General features: G+C 39.0%; 2 long non-coding RNA genes across 2 annotated transcripts in view; one reads left to right on the top strand and one right to left on the bottom strand.

The window, feature by feature from the left end:
- LOC116705514 (uncharacterized) overlaps positions 1-2669 on the top strand; it is a 9043-nt gene extending 6374 nt beyond the window's left edge. Inside the window, exon 3 of the long non-coding RNA XR_004335945.1 lies at positions 2660-2669. This is a non-coding gene — a long non-coding RNA (uncharacterized LOC116705514). The remainder of the gene's footprint in view (positions 1-2659) is intronic.
- LOC116705515 (uncharacterized) overlaps positions 1-14472 on the bottom strand; it is a 17450-nt gene extending 2978 nt beyond the window's left edge. Inside the window, exons 1-3 of the long non-coding RNA XR_004335946.1 lie at positions 14462-14472; positions 12962-12965; positions 7091-7098 (exon numbers count right to left, since the gene is read on the bottom strand). This is a non-coding gene — a long non-coding RNA (uncharacterized LOC116705515). The remainder of the gene's footprint in view (positions 1-7090; positions 7099-12961; positions 12966-14461) is intronic.
- Positions 14473-14972: the final 500 nt, after the last annotated feature.

Consider the following 14972-nt stretch of genomic DNA (forward strand, 5'->3'; position numbering starts at 1 on the left):
GGGAACCACCACCCCGGTCTGCCACTACCTAGGCACTGTCCCAGACCTCCACGCAATGTTGAAAACCAAGACAGCCCCTCCACACCCGGAGCTTCCAGCATTTCTGGAGGGATCTCATCAATCCCTGGGGCTTTGCCATTGTGGAGTTGTTGAACTACCTCAGCGTATTCCACCAGGGAAATTGACAACAATCCCTCATCATCCTCCAGCTCTGCCCCTACCATAGAGGGCGTGTTAGTTGGATAATGATAATGATGAGCTTATACTTTTCATGATATTCATACTTAATAATATTAAACCCATTTCCACTTGTTCAACTAAAAACTAAAAACAATTAAAACATGACAAACCTTTCAAACATTCTGGGTATTAGTCAACTTTTCAAAGACATTCATGATAATTAAATCCATTCCCACTTTTTCCCAACTAGTCTCACTACTTCACCTTCTTCTTACAAAAAATGAGCATTACTGTCAGCCTTTCAACATACAACATTCACACCACAACTTCTTTAGAAATTGCATTCTCTAGTCTCTTTTAACATTGTGCAGCACGCAGTTTTCTACTTCAATATGCTTGGATTATTTCTGTCATTTAGATCCCACTGAACCATCCAAGGTAAGCTTGATAGAAATACATGTACTGTATGCGTGTTTCCTCTGGGCCTATAATGTACTTTTCTACTGCATTGTGCTATATTTTACACAAGGTAATTTAATTCCCTGAAGACCTGTCACATCATCAAAGACATGAGTCAACCTTGCAACTGAAAAGTGAATAATATGAAATATGAAATGCTATCAATGATAATATCAATAACATTATTTCAGTAGTTTACATGCCCTTGAGATGGCGGTTAATCAAGTTCCATGAATCTCAATGTCAAGATTTTACCCCATTTAGTTATCATTTCAGAGCTGTAGGGAACAGAAAAAAGATAATTTTGTATAATGTTTTGAAATGCCATCATTTCGCCCCATTTCCCCATCAGATTCATTTTGCTCAGATAGCAAAATTCTCTGCATCCGTGCTCAGAGGAGGATCATTGCATAATCATTTCTTTCTATTTGCTCGCTATACTTAGCAAGCAACCTGACATGCTTCACCAACAATGCCGACAGACACCTCCATCCTCATGTACTGTTTACCAAGGACTTTTTGCTTTGATGTAAGTAGACCTGGCATTGTTAACATCGGCAAGGTGTGCTCAGCATGCAAGTACTTTACAGCAGATATTTCTCATATGTACAGGAAAAGCCGAGTGTTTATCAGGACCCGTTCTCCTTGCAGGCTGTCTTGACGGTTAGTTTGTGAATTTGGCCGTGTTGTTGATGTGTTTATGTTTTCATTTAACACTAAGACAAATAATCCATTCAAAATGGATTTTGCCCCCCAATATTCACCAAATACTGTATATTCATTGGATGTGTTAAGTAATGCCGGTTCCCTTGGCAAAATATTGTATACAGAGGAACACTATTCATCGTACATAAATTAAATTGTATTTTGTGTCATTTCATGCCATTTCTTCTATGTTTAATACACAGGAATCAATATTAGTATCCACTGTCATGTAATATAAATGTATTGATTTAAGATTGATTGGAATCAAGTCAAAACCCCCTTGTTGGAGGAGAACAAATGAATATAGAATCGTTTTCTTTCTGATTACACTATATATATTATGTATAGCTATGTATAGCACAGCTATAAATCAGCACATTTACATTTACATATATATTATATATATATATATATATATATATATATATATATATATATAAATATACATATTTTAAACAACAAAACGTGTTAAGCTTACATAGAAAATTAAATACTGACCCAATTTTAATCCCTGGTGAATTGCAGTAACTGATCAACAGCTATAATGTTATCATGTAACAACCAACAAGCTGGTCAAGTTTCCTAATAACCCTAAAAAAGAAGGCGGAATAAAAATGCACCCTCACATCTAAACAAGACATCAAAACAAATCACACATAATAACTCAGTCATAAATACCCTTGGGCTGCATTATTTTTCTGACATGTTATCTGCTGCTGTTTAAAACAAATCATGACATTCAAGTAACAAAATTATAAATCAAAGCACAGCATTTGAACAATTTGAACAAGAAAAGTCTAAATTGATGATCAGAAGTAAAGAGACATCACTGCAAATAGCTAAGCTGAGCGTCAATTGCTAAGTATTGTGATGACTTGTAATGGATGTTCTTTTGAGTTGAAAATCACAAGGTCTTAAATGCTGCTGTGATGCCAGCAAATGCACCTTTGTACCATTAAACCCCCTTGCAAGACAAATATTCTTAAAAGAGCTGCAGATCAATTGACAAATGCATTATATCACATATAAAAGGAGTGTGAGCAATTGAGGGAGCACAAGAATGTAAGGCAGTGCTGGCACTGTATCAACAGGGGTCTTTCAAACAAAAGGGAAGCTGACTTTGCCAGGTATGGATGCAGCAATAAACAAAACCTTGACGTGAGTTGGTGATACACAGCTCAGAGTACTCAGTGTAAAGTTATGCACATTCTGTCTTTGTTGGACAGGTGGAGTAGAGGGCTGGAAAACCTGTCACATGAGTTGATACATTCCAGATGAAATACACAGTATTTGGTTTTGTACGTAATTGATAGAGTGTCAATGAAACTTGGAAAAGGAACCCTTGAGCTGCCACATTCTCTGCATCCTTCCTGGCAATAATAGTTACAGTTGTAATGTTATAAAAAATAAAAGTGCAGTTAAAATCTGACCCTAAATTCTAGCTTCTTTAGTAAGGCAAGTTCAAATGGGTGGAAAACACTGATGGAACTGCATATTAATTAAGCAATAGATAAAATAGATTTTGGTTAATACATAATCATAATCACAATTTTAGAGAAGCTTCCTGGGCTGGCTGGCTGCTTCTATATACAAGGTTATTGCTAAGCAATGCTGCGCAGGTAACGACAACCTACACTAGCAGCTATCACAGGCTACTTCTTTTTCTTAACACTAAAGAAAAGCACACCATAACACAAAGCAACTAACTACCATGTTCTGCCAGGTAAAATTACTGTTTTTGTCAAAAAGAGTCAGTAAGGGCTGTCTGGCCGCAAGGTAGCAGTTTTAAATATAGTGTACGCTTAAATGGATACTCCACCAATTTAAGATTAAGATTTACTTTATTGATCCCGCAAGGGGAAATTGATTTTTTTTCACTCTGTTGTTAGTTATTACACAGGCTTGAAATACACATGCCCTGGACGTATACATGCACTAACGAAGAGATGTCAGAGTGGGGGTTCAGTGCCTTGCTCAAGGGCACCTTAGCAGTGCCCAGGAGCTGACCTGGCACCTCTCCAGCAACCAGTCTACACTCAGTGCCTTGTCCGCACTGGGACTTGAACCGCGACCCCCAAGCCAAGTCCTTAGCTACTACCATCCCACTACTATTGTTTTAAACCAGCTGTGTCATGGCAGTGTGTGTGCAGATGAACAGCTTCCTTCCATGGCACCAGCTATCAGTTTGTTAGTCTATTTTTTTTTCTCATACACAGAGTGATACTTATTGTGCAAAGGAGCTAGACATCATAGCCGTCACAACTATGAACCAATTAGATTGCTTGATTTGAGATACCTGTTTTACAATATAATACCACAAAAGCGCCTAGAAAATTGCTCCAAGCTAATAGCTCAAAGAGCTTATGAAACTATAAATATGGTTGGGATGCAGTTAGCCTTTCCAACCTATTACCTCTTCATCCAAACTCCCTTATATTTAAGCCTTTGAAGGTCTACCGAATCATGCCTACTCAATTTATCTGACATAAAACGCAGGGAAATAGATCACGGAAATCTCTGCAGAATGATGTTATTGGATCTGCAAAAGGCATTTGATACGATGAATCATGACAGACTGATTGCCAAACTTGAGGCCTTGAGGACAGACAGCTCCACCTGTACTGTAGGTGGTTTAGGTCTTACCTATCAAGGAGGGGACAACTGGTGGTCTTAGGAAGAGTGCTGTCTGACCCTTGTTTAGTTAAATGCGGCGTTCATCAAGGAAGCATTCTTGGTCCGTCCTTATTTTAACATACATTGATGATATGGCAGACTCCTGTTCATGTGTACTATTTCTGTACGCTGATGATTTGGCACTTTTAATGTTTCATAAACATTAATCCACCCTAGAGAGTACCCTGAGCTCAGAGCTATTGTCTGTACACAACTTTGTCTTGCCCTACATTTGGGTAAGACAAAGGCCATCTTGTTCGGTTCAAAATACAGATTGAATGCTCGGAATTAAGGGTAATTTTAAATAATGTTAAAAGTGTCAGTAAAATACTTGGGTTGCATCCTAGAAAACAACTTGGATGGCAAGAATATGGCCCACAAGGTTCTGAGTAAAGTCACCGGGCTCATAAAGTTCTTAGCTAGAAATTCAAAATTGTTAGATTAGTCAACAATGATCATTTTAGCCAACGCCTTAATTTTCAATCATTTTGAATTTCCATGCACTTCCTGGTTTGAAGGCCTTACAAACCGACTTAAAGGGTGGCTGCAAACAGCACAGAATAAATCAATACGAGTAATTCTGAACTTGGGCCATAGGTCTTATATAGGTAGGTCACAATTTGTTGAGCTCAACTGGCTCCCTGTTGAGTCTTGTGTTACTATGTCAAGATTGACCATGATCTACAAAATATTGTTTGGTAGTGTCCCAATTTTTTTGTTGTGTCTTATAACTAAGGTAAAGGACACACACAACATTTAAACGTGTGGCAGGATATCTGACCTATGTCCTTACAGATATAGGACAGTATTAGGGAAAAGAATCTTTGCCTATATAGGGGCAGTTCAGTGGAACAAGTTAGATTGGCAAATTAAAGCAATATCCACGCTGAACTCTTTAAAAAAGACAGTCAAGCAACCAATGATTAAGATCATCGATTATAGAGAAAATGTTATTGACATTCCCTTTAATAATGTTTCTTATTCAGCTCGATAAACTGCACCATATTACTTACCGCAAAAAGGAAAAGTGTTTATTGTGCCCATTTCTAATGGCTGCTTCACCACTCTCAGATCACAGTGATTCACCCATAAGGGTGTGTTTTGAAAGCATTTGAACTCTCCACACTAATGACAGAATGAGCACTCAGACACAGCCATCATCTTTTGAAATACACAGACAGCGTACTCCCACTCACTCTGCTCCCAGAGTCTTTCTGCAGAAAATATCTCCTACCCTATGCTGTCAGTTTGAACTGCTCCCATTGGGTTTCTGTCTTTGCCATACCAGTTGGACAACAGACAGACATTGAGCCTTCTTTCTGCCTCAGGCCATCCAGTTATGAAACTAAATAGGACATCAACAAAAACCCATGCATCTCAACTTTGCCCGCCTATAAGTAGCAGCTGAATAATTGAATTTACTCTTATGACCTCTGCCTTTGTATGATTCTAGTTCTGTTGCTGTGAAGCATTCTGATCTTAAACAACTCCCCAAATAAGATGTAAAGATAGAACGGAAATCTGAAGTCAAAAGAACTTGAAGTGAACAGAAATGAACCAAGCTACAAACTGTGTTGGCGGTTTAGAACAGGATGAAATGCTATTCCAGGAATGCTAAATGATGTGTTAAATGTCCAATATGTAATATATTTACTGACACAAATCCAAAAATTACCCCAATGCATCATCAGATATTAAGGAAACATACTAAGTTGAAATACTATCTTTTCAGACAACAATGCTTATGCCAGTATTTATTCTTTTCCGTTCCGTGATGGAATGTCTGTTTGTGTTTTGGCCTGTGTGTTGTTATCAACTGTCCAGGTTGACAGATGTACCTGTAGATACGGAAAGCCCGTGCTTCAGCTGTAACGTTAGCATAGCCATGGAAGCAGCAAACAAACTAACAGGATCAATGGAGATAGATCCTACCAACCTAAAAAGATGGAGATGGAGACAACTTAGAGCCCTATAAGGATGCCAAGTTGGCCAATTTCCTCCAGACTAATTTATCACAGCTACAAGGGACGGGCATTTTATGTCATTTCAACATTTGTCTACTCCCATTGAATTATGTACCTAGCGTACCCAAGTTGGTTACCTTCAAAACAATTAAGACACAGCCAATAAAATGATCCCAACTGGTCCTGGCTAACGGCGCCCTGCTAACTCTGCTAACTGCTAACCCTGGTAAATGCTTACGTTACCGGAGGACCAGGCACGTGGGCCATGGCTTTTTACAATGTGTAGTCTGTTAAGCGGTCGACAACGGTGAGTTATTTTAAGCCAAGGGAGGGGGCTGTAAATTGGAAAGAGAGAACCGTGAGTTTACAGTGTGTTTAGCGATTGCCGTAGTTCTAAGCCAATAAAGTGTGTTTTGTCGGGTGGAGAGGACAGCAAAGTAGTGTTATTTTTAGCATTTCTCACAGTAATTCTAATCCAAGGAAGTGTGTCTGTCCATCAGGTGGAGAGGACAGCGAGGTTGTTGTGTTCTTAGAGGTTCCTACCGTAATTCTACACCAAAAACGTTAGCCTGTCAGTTGGGAACAGAGCTCAGCGTGAGTACAGACCTTTATGGCTTTTATGTCAATTTAGCCAGCATCTAACGTTAACCACTCCGCTGTGCTGTGAAGTAATGGCTACGGGAGACAAGCATCTAGCAACATTGTTGTGGATGCTGCGGTTTCAGCCTAGCGACCTCCATGACAGAGGATAAATCCTAAACACTTTGGCAATCCCCTGACTGTTTCTAATCTAGTGTAACCAGCAGGTCAAAGTTTTTACTTAATCACTGAAACATTTTTACATCTAGATGACTTGGCACACCATTTTGTCAAGGCCTCAGCTGTACCTGTGTTAAATACTAATTAGTAATGTGGCTGTAGACTCTTGTGTCATCTTGGTATAAGGGAAAGCAATATTGCTGATTGAAAAAGAAAATCTGATTAAAACCTGAAATACCCTGCAGCCTTTGGTTGTTGATGTTCTGGAGTCACACATCAAACTTTTTGCTTGCTTGTTTTTTGTTGTTTGGCTTTTGCTCCTGTTCTCTTCCCTGTCCAATTAAACATACAAAATAAACTTGTAAAAATCCCAGCACTGCATTTGCAAAATATCATTTAACCCTTGTTGCCTCGCACATTGCTCACAGTGACACAACAAAGTTACGTTTCAGAACATTTATAAAACTGCTTGGTTTGTTCAAATGCATTGTAATGATGTGGATTGTTTGCATAGAGAATAAAGAGCAGAGGGTATGAAAGGGGCAAGACAGAGTGATTTTATTTGATAAGCTCCCTAATTAAGGTTTTGAACCATAAAATCAAGATGTGCACTCATGCTGGGTTGTCGACCTGCCCCTGTGACAACAATTACTGTCAACACCCAATACTGGTTTATATGAAGCATGTAGTCTGTTTGTACACTTTGATCTAGTTATGAAGCAGTGAAACAAGTTAGATTACAGAATTGTCAAACAATTGAAAACTGAAAAACACTTTTCGTCATGAAAACTGGTTTAAAGAAAATGCTTCTTCATTTTATGATTATATATAAGAATGGTACATTTTTATGTAAATGGTGATGAATTTAAACATTTGCTTCACTACTGACTAATTATTATGAGCACTGGGACTGTGACTGGTTGATGAATATGTGCAGGAATTGGAACAAGGTGACCTTTTGCAAATATAAATGTCTCTCAGAAGGCAATATAATTGGCTGCACTGAATACCAGCGGGAGAAGAATTAAGGATAACAAGCAAATATCTTTGTCCCTAAACAGTAATGCAATGGAGTTAAAAAATAGAAAAGATCAAAGCTTTGTCTGCAGGCTTTTACAGTAACTAAGCGTGACATGCATATGATCACAATAACTCTATACATTTACTGTAAATGTACACTTTGCTGATTACAAACCGTTCTCTTAAAATAGATTAGACACGCGGTGTGCTGCAGAGGTTAAGCAGAGTGCTCCACGTGCAGGAAATGACAGTGTAATTACTGAGATGACTGCAGCATCCTGGAGACCTGCTTTAGCACAGTGTGCAGCTGACAACAAACAAGCTGAGCTCCTAATTTGACTTGTCACGCCTTTATAGGAGACCCTGCAACACACAGCAGTACGTACAAAATGATCACAATCATACAGATGTTTTCACAACATCGTAAAGACATTATGAGGAACATAACTGATTTTAAAACCACCTCTATTATCAATATTTATAATTGTTGACAACAGATAGGACAGCAGGGGAATTTTGAATGTTGTAATAGATGCGTTACATTCATAGTGTGTAACATTTATAGAAAAAGAATAAGAACACCATCATGTTCATTTATAAATTTTGTCTGAGAGTTTTGTCTGCTTACTTTTGCTACTGGGAAGTTTGTGGAGCCTGTGCAGCACTGCTGCTGCGGTATAGCTGTGCTTGAGGAGTCTGTTTTTTTGTTGTCAGCAGGATTTTTTTCCCACTTCTACATAATTCATAACTCTGTCCTTCACTTTCATATAGTTCTACTTGAATGCAAGTCAACTCCCTCCACACAAATACAAAAATAGATTTTAGTTGTGAACTTCCTTTTCCTGGCACAGTAAACCCCCTAAACTCACACAGATTTTAAAACTAAAATCAGACTACGACAAAGTGTAATGCTGAGTAGATAACATTGGCGCTTGAATCAGTGGTTTCAATATTGTACAATGTGACAACCAGTTTGTTCAGATATGGTTTGACGGCCAAATTTCAGCATATGGAAGGCTTTTTATCAAATCAAATGTATTCAGTGAAATGTTTTGGGAACAAAAAAAAAAAAAAAAAAACATTAACCAAACCTTTGCTTACATAGTAGCCTTCTTATTACTTGCTCTTGCAAAAACAAGCTTCATGTATGTATAGCTCAGGGGTTATGAGAAGATTGATTCAATTCTCATGTCTGTAAGTTAAAATATATGAAGCTAGTGCTAGCACCCCCCTATGAAGCACTGAAAGGGATATGGAGTGACCCTGCCCGGAGAAAGCCCGGGGCCCCCGTCTGGAGCCAGGCCCAGATGGAGGGCTCGTCAGCGAGTGCCTGGTAGCCTGGTTTTCCACGGAGCCCTGTGGAGGGCTCTGGTCCGTTGAGGCCCCTGACCTTCACTGCCACCTATGTGGCAGCACACCCGCCCCCAGCGGTTCCTCCCACAGGTGGCGTAGTCGCGCAGCATGTCCAGTCTGAAATACCGCTTGATGGCCAAGCACACAGCTGATGCAAATTCTCCATGTTGATAAGAGCATTGAAATGAGAAAATATAATGGGACAAAAAGAAATCAAGGGACATTTAGATAAAAATGTGTGATTAATTGCGATTAATTAACTATGACATTAATGCGATTAATTGCAATTAAATATTTTAATTGTTTGACAGCACTACTGTTAACATGAACAAACTGAGATTGTTCTGATAAATAGGACTTAAACCAATCACAACCTTCCTGGGTGGCGCTAAGACCCGATAGCGGAGATGACGAGAGAGGAGGGACCACACACAGGATGGCAGGCCTCATCTCAGCCAGACTATCTTTGGACAGACTTGGACTAGTGTTTCCATTTTTTTATGCTAAGCTAAGATAACTGGCAGCTAAGATAGCTTCATATTTACCGGACAGACATGAAAGTGATATTAAACTTCTCATCTTACCACCAGCAAGAAAGCGAACAAGCATATTTTCCAAGAGGATTACTTTAGAAAAATGTGATAGAAAGCAACATCTGTGCATTTTAGAGGAACGGTGAGGTCATCTGTTGTTGTTTCTGTTAGTCCGGATATGTTTTCTTTACCTCCTTGTGTGTAGGGTTTAATTGTCCTCTAGGTTCAGTCATATTTGAAACTGAGACCCTTCCATTGGTGGCCAGTGGGAAGCTATGAACACTGAAAGAAAACGTGCATGAAAGAAAAAGCGTGGGATTCAAAAGACTATTAACTATTAAGTATCAGACTGAAAATGATTGTAAAAGCAAGATGATCTTATTTTTCTGCATCTTGTGCCATATGGGAACCTCAATAAGGTCAAAGGTTTTCTCTGTCAAATGTGCAATGTCTTTGCTTGCATGGGATGTGTTTCCAGAATAGGTCAAATCATGTTGACATTAATATTTCAAACATGCTAAATGGAAAAAGATGTTCATATGGTCGTGGCGTCTAAATAGCTGTCTCTTTTTCTAATAAGACAATATATATATGAGAGACAATTTCCAACATCAGATCGGGAAGCCCTATCAATTTCTTGTTGAGTCATTTATCTTACCAACATTGATGAATTCATTATGGTGACAATTCCTGTCGCTATAATGAAATGCCACCCCAAGATTGGCCCCTGGTTGAAATGGAGAGCAGAGATATCTACCCCAATTATTGTAGAATTTCACTCCTTGGGAGATCCATCTTTCTTCTGTAGGCTCATATTACTCAGCACGCTGTTGTGTCTGCCATCGCTGAAGGTCTCTTTGACATCTAAATGAGTTAATAAGATCCCCCTTCAGCAAGCCCTTTCCTTAAATTGGGCCCTTTACAGGTTTAGACAAGGATATAAAACTGTATTTTTAAACTCATTATGGACCAAACCTGTATCATACCAGTACCAATCAAAGTTTTCATTACAGTATGTAATCAGGTTAAATGGCTGTTAGTCTTAGGTACATCATTTTTTGACTTAAGGTTTTATTAACAGACAAGCATGTATCCTGTTTACTACATTACATTATATTAAATATCATTAACATTCAGTAATAAGCACTCTTTATATAGTGCCTATTATATTCCAATTAATTTGAGTATGAGTTTCGTTGTGAAACCATGCACAACAAAAGAAAGACACACTCAAAGCCAGCCTTAATGGGGTATGAGTACATAATGGCTCCCAAGTAACCAATTAATATAAGAAATTGCTCCATAACAATATCTCCTACACAGCCAAGACGCACACAAAATCCAGCAAGCAAAACACTTCAACATGCTTCAGTTCATGCTTCAGAAATCCATGTACGGTCCAAGGAGACGGTCTAAATATGCTGTCCCTCACAAGCTGTTATCAATCTCCACTGCCCAGTGCTGTAAAAGTTTTGATGGGATGTGTGTCACTGGATTATCTTGCCTACATTCCCCCTAGGCTTTCATTGTAGGTGTGTGACATGCGCACAGGCATTTAGTGAGACACCCAAGTGTCACTGGCAGCACAGCAGAACCCTGCAAGGCTCCAGGAAACACCATCTATCATTGTCATAAGACCACTCATCCACATCAGCAGGGCCTTTCTTTCAGCAGGGACCATGACACCCATTAAGCGGTCTCGCTGACCCTTTTCTGGTATATTTTATTTTCCCTTTATCTCGTTTTCTTTCTGTGGTTAATATCAAAATATCATCAAGCCGTGTAAAAATCTCTACCAAATGTATTTAGTTTTTGCTGGTATCTTGAAACCATAGTTGCGTAAATTGAGTATAACATGAGGGCAAGGCTTCAGCTAAGTGGTAATTGCCTGCTACAGGAGATATCAAGTTGGATTTGTATACTTTATATTCCAGATAAAAGTCGGGGTCATTTGCAATCACAATCGTTTGATCATCCTTCTTTGTTCCTCACCAGATAAGGAGCTGTTTGTATGATAAGAGGAATATTGGAAAGTCAGTATTTGCCAACTATTATGGGGTCATGCTGTAATAAACTCTATGTAACCGGAAACATATCAGGAAATGGGACCACAAGGTAAAAAAAGTTGATTCACCAAAAAGAATTTCTTTATTGAAGAGAGAGAACACCTGGGTAATACAGGGGCAAAGAGGCAAATATCTGAGATTCAGTAGTAGCTATTAGATAATTAGATAAGTAGATATTATGAAGGGGGAGATAAAAAGTGTCAATAAAGTTCTCATTGAAATAAGTTCACACAACTATCTGAAATATTGTTTTTATTTTTATTTTTATCATTTTGCTTTGGATTTGTAAATCAGTGCTGACATGTAGTTTATACGTATAGACTATAAATAAAGGGAACTTGCTTACTAAAACATATTGTATCTTCATTATGCTATTGTTAAAGTAATAAACCATAGTGAGATTTGGTCTGACAAGGACTTATCTCTCTGCATTAGAGTGAAAGCTGGATGCAAGAAACTGCAGATGATTGGCTCAGTATCATGTTGATTTAATCTTAATTTTATGCACAAAGCAGTCTTCCGCAATCATCATGTGATTTGACAATACAGACAGGGTTAATTCTAAGCAAAGAACTACCACCGCCCAGCCTCCCCCGTCACTGACACCTCCTTACCTGAACCACTTCTTTGGCCGCTTCTATAGGGACAAAAAAGAGGTGGCCATATAGGCTGTGGTTCCTGCAGATCACCAGCCCCCACACTCTCCACCACCAACGTACCAACGCACCTGTACCAGCAGGTTCGGAGGAAGTTTCTTTCCTGCGGCTGTCACCCTACTGAACTCTTGCTCTGAATCCTGATGACAATTTAACCTACTAAGCCCCCCCCCCGACAATTTGCACTAGCATGCCCCACCCATACTGTTCTATTTATTTATTTACAGATGTACATACTGTAATTACATCTAAACATAGTCCTATTCTACTGCTCTTCATACTATTCATTCTGCACATATACTTATTCATACTACTCTAAATAATGTTACCACACTGTACATAGCTGTACATAATGTACATATCTTTCTATATGGTTCATCCAGTATATCCATATTTATTCTGTTTTTCTTATTAGATATTCTGTTAATACACTGCATATATCTATCTATATTATTCTTACTATTAGTATAGCATTACTGCTACTACATTGCACATTTCTGTACATGTTGTTCATAGATTGTTCGTATTACATAGCCATATTTATTCTGCTCTTATAACACTGTAATATATTTCTTGTCCTGCCTTTACACCACCTGTCTATACTTCTATATCACGCTGCACCTTTCTGCTTTTTTTGTACTTCTGGTTAGACGCAAACTGCATTTCGCTGTCTTTGTACTGTGCACTGCACAATGACAATAAAGTTGAATCTAATCTAATCTAATCTAATCAATTCTGATAGCACTATACATTTTTATACATTTTTATTCTACTTGAATAGTAGTAATAATAGTGTCAGCGTTTGCTGGAGCCTTAGGTGTAGGCTACATATTTATATGGAAATCCATGTACATGTAGGCAATATGAAGCTTTTGATACAGATCGTTTTCTTTAATTGCATCCTAACAATAGGCCCACAGCCATTTGTGTTATTTGTGTAAACGTGAAATGGTGATACTGGCACAACCTTTGAGCTTGCAGGCTGCTTTGACCAATTATTTAAGGTAAAAATGCTTGGCAAAAAAAGATTCTGATAGGTGTTCAAGTTGAAATTCACCAGCAATGGTGCCTAGTGAGCCAAGAAGGTAATTTCAAGCCATGCTGGCAGTACACAAATGAAATGCAGTTTATTTTGGTCAGTTAAAGCGTTTTTATGAGCCTACATTCCTTACATGCTTATAGTACACTTTACACAGCCTTTAGCTCAACCATGAAATCCAACTACAAAATGGAAAATTGCTGGTCAATCAAAACATGCACATTCCAAATCTCAATGCACTGATGGTTCTTACAAGACATTCACAAGCCTTATAGTACATGCTGAGCTTTCTGCCCACACTGCTCCCACGTTCCTGCAGCTTGCTAATGCAGATTCCAACAAGGAGAACCTGAGGCTTTTATTCTCTCGGTGCAGATCATGAAATAGGACGTTAGCTCATTCAGTTTGATACAAGCTTTCCGCTTTGGCTTACCCAGAGACGTAGTGCTTTGGCCAAACCCTGTACAAAGATGAGCTCTGACTGTACACATCTGGAATAATCCACCTGCACCTCCGGAGAGAAGTTCAATTCAGGGCAGGCAACCATGTTTCAGCTGACCTGTGTCAGAGAAGCTTACAAGCTGGATCATGCATCATTTTCTTTGGTTGTTCAAGCAGCAAATGGACATTGTCAGTATCTGTGTCATTTGAGGAATCACATCAGTGTCTAGCATTAGAATTTTGTTTTTACAGAAACAATGACGGCTAACATTTCTTCGTCCGAGGGGATAAATGTTTCGTAGCATTTTTTCTGCTCTGTTGCACAAAGGTTTGTCTTTTATGGTTATGATTTAGAGGATTGTTTAACTATTGTATACACTGAGTAACATTAACGTGGATGGATTGTGTACATCAATCATAAATGAGTACATGGCTGCAGCCGTTTGGCCCCGAGCTGGAGAATAACTGCTCTTTTTGAAACATTCGTTGTGAGGGGGCTGTGTTGAACAGCAGAGCAAGGAAACATCCTCCAGGTAAACAGCCATAAACAGGATTGATGTTTGTGACCAAGATGTTTGACTTTATCCAGTCGAGCTTGAGAGGAATCATTCACCTTCATTGAGGTGTGCTAAGGTTTTGATGGAATTGTTTTTGCCACCATATTTTCTTTGCCTGTTGCCGGCAATTATCAATGGATGCCATGAAGCTCAACATAAATTCTTTCAGGATGACTTCTAAACTCCATCCACCTCTCTCTCTTTCTAAAATTGATCAGCTGTTTCGAGGCGTTCCCTTTTCAGTTAAGCCAACCAGAATTGGCCATGAATTCCATGAGCCAATCACAGCATGGCATCCCTGCTTTAATTCTGTTGTTCTCTCTGCTGCTGTCAGTTGTCATTACAGGCAAAACGTGCAACTTTCCTCCTCCCCTTCCACCTCTAGTCATCGTCACCCACGGCACTCTGGGTATTCCTCGGCGCACCACTTCCGTTGGCTCCTTCACCACCACCACCAGTGTCTAGACTCCATCGGGGGGATATGCCTTACTCATGGCTTCTCTACCCCTTATAAAATTATTTTTTTTTAACGATGAAGTCTAATCTCCAAGACTTTGTACATCTCAT

This window comes from Etheostoma spectabile, chromosome 17 (assembly GCF_008692095.1).
Source record: "Etheostoma spectabile isolate EspeVRDwgs_2016 chromosome 17, UIUC_Espe_1.0, whole genome shotgun sequence".
Taxonomy (NCBI): domain Eukaryota; kingdom Metazoa; phylum Chordata; class Actinopteri; order Perciformes; family Percidae; genus Etheostoma; species Etheostoma spectabile.